This window comes from Helianthus annuus, chromosome 4, assembly GCF_002127325.2.
Source record: "Helianthus annuus cultivar XRQ/B chromosome 4, HanXRQr2.0-SUNRISE, whole genome shotgun sequence".
NCBI lineage: Eukaryota > Viridiplantae > Streptophyta > Magnoliopsida > Asterales > Asteraceae > Helianthus > Helianthus annuus.
In genome coordinates this window covers 95,567,574-95,569,701 of record NC_035436.2, presented here as the reverse complement: position 1 = coordinate 95,569,701, position 2,128 = coordinate 95,567,574, and positions in this window count along the sequence as shown.

The following is a 2,128-nucleotide window of genomic DNA, read 5'->3' as shown; positions in this document are numbered from 1 at the left end:
TCATTACTGAGATAAATTTCAGTGGCTTTCGAGGTTTATCTCCAGTAATTAAAATTATTTCTCCTGAAGGGGTTTGAATTTCTACTGCATTTTTGTCACATAGGATTCGAGCATGGTTGGCTATTAACCAATCCATTCCTAATACTACATCGAATCCTGCTAAATTCATTGGTAACAAATTTGAAGAAAACTTATGGCCTAATAATTCTATTTTTCCTTCTTGCCAGATTTTATCTATTTTTACAGAATTTCCTTCTGCGGTTTCTACTGTGAAGTTTTGCCTAAGAGTGGTTAATGGTAACTTAAGATCTTGGCAAAATAAAGTATTTATAAAACTTTGGTTCGCACCAGAGTCAAATAATACTTTTGCAAATACGTTGTGAACTAAGAACGTACCAGCTATCACATCGGGGATGAGTTCGGCCTCTTGAGTGGTCAGCTGGAATGCTCGCGCATTTCTCTTGGTTGTTCCTTCAGCTGGTTTGGCTTGGTTAACTACAGGTTTAGCTAACTTAGGACATTCAAATTGAAAGTGTCCCCTTTCTCTGCAATTATAACAAACTTTTGTTTTCTTCCTGCAGTCTTCTTCCCGATGTCCTTTCATTTTGCAAAAATTGCAAACCATATTGCATTGTCCATAATGCTTCTTTTTGCAAATTTTGCAGAAAGGAGATGATGAGGATTGCCCGGTTCCTCTTTTCTTGGCATTACCCACACGAAATCCCTGGGTAATCTTTTGAGCTAATTCCTTCTTGCGATCTTCTTCTCTTATGCGTACCAATTCATCCGTCAGGGTATTAGCTAATTCTACCGCATCGTCAATAGTACGAGGTCTCGCGGCTTTAACGATGTTTCGGATTTCACTAATTAACCCCCAGATGTAACGAGAGATAAGTACCGGTTCTGGCGAAGCCAGTGATGGCACTACCCTTGCGTATTCAAAGAATGTCGAAGTATATCCCCGACAATCTACTCCTAGCATACGATGACTTAGGAACTTGTTTGCCATTTGTTCCTTCTCGTATTCGGGACAGAATTTTCTTTCTACCAAACTCTTAAATTCTTCCCAACCTATGGCATAGGCTATCCTTCTTCCTTTTGCCTGGAGGACCGTGTTCCACCATTCTAATGCTCCTTCTTTGAACAGATTTGATGCATACATCACTTGATCCTCTTTGGCACATTTGCTTATTGCGATTACTGCTTCGGTTTTCTCTAACCAACGCAGTGTTGCAGTTGCCCCTTCATTACCTGCAAATTCTGTGGGTTTGCAAGCAAGAAATTCTTTGTAAGTGCAACCAGACGTTGCAGCTTTCATTCTTTTAGGGAGTGGGGCCTGCTGCGGATCATGATCGTCATGATTGCTGCCTCCATTTATGTTGTTACTACCGTTATCTTCTGGAATACGTTTACTAGGAATTAATTGTGGTTCGGCAGGTTTCTGAACAGCAACTACAATTTCTGGAATAGCATGAGCTATCCCTTGGGCGATAAAATGCTCAATATCTTGTCGAGTTATATATTGATCTTCTTGTTCTTGCTCAGATTGATTTACTTCATTAATTGGTTCATTGTTAGCGTTTTCCATCTGCTAATTGGTAAAATTATTAGTGTCTAACTTATCAAATGACAAAATTCACATAGATACACATAGATTATCACAACATACGAATATAACCAAAATTGTCGATTTCTCGACTTTTACTTTGTTAGTATATTGTATATGCATCCATACACACCGTATTTTACAGAGTTTTATTGCCCATTTTACAGAATTTTAAGTTACTATCATACAATACGGCTTTCTGTGGTTTAACTGACGGTTCTAGTAACGATGCTCCCTCTCATCGTACTTCCAAGTTAGATGCTCCCCCATTTCCCTGATCCTATTACCTGTACCTATCAGTTCTTCACCGAACTGACGGAGTTCAGCTAGGTTTTCATTGCTCATGGGAGGATTTGGGAGTGGTTCTGGGTCAAATTGTGGAAGAAAGCTATAAGGACTGTTGACTATGTTTTGGAATTGCCAATCATTGGTCCACCATTCCTCCATTTGGCCCAATGGTCTGGTATGAACTAGTGGGTCTGGAATAGCTGGTCCTAGGTTTAGTGGGAATTGAACTGTAGC